This window comes from Diachasma alloeum, unplaced genomic scaffold, assembly GCF_001412515.2.
Source record: "Diachasma alloeum isolate Michigan unplaced genomic scaffold, Dall2.0 Dall_scaffold_00202, whole genome shotgun sequence".
Lineage (NCBI taxonomy): Eukaryota > Metazoa > Arthropoda > Insecta > Hymenoptera > Braconidae > Diachasma > Diachasma alloeum.
In genome coordinates this window covers 23,925-24,158 of record NW_021680367.1, presented here as the reverse complement: position 1 = coordinate 24,158, position 234 = coordinate 23,925, and positions in this window count along the sequence as shown.

The following is a 234-nucleotide window of genomic DNA, read 5'->3' as shown; positions in this document are numbered from 1 at the left end:
TCTGAGATTTCTCTCAGAGAAATTGTCTGTGTTTACCGAGAAAAAAAAAACGTTGTTCCTAGGAATCGATGAGTCTTTTTTAGGCAGCTGCATTTCTGAAATGCAATGAGCAAGCAATGTTAAAGTTAAGTCATTTTATAAAAAATTTCCAGTGACATAATCCTGAAAATCAAAGGAAAGTCTTGAATTCAGGAATGATGTCTGTAGGTTTCAGTAATATTTTCGCGGAAATTC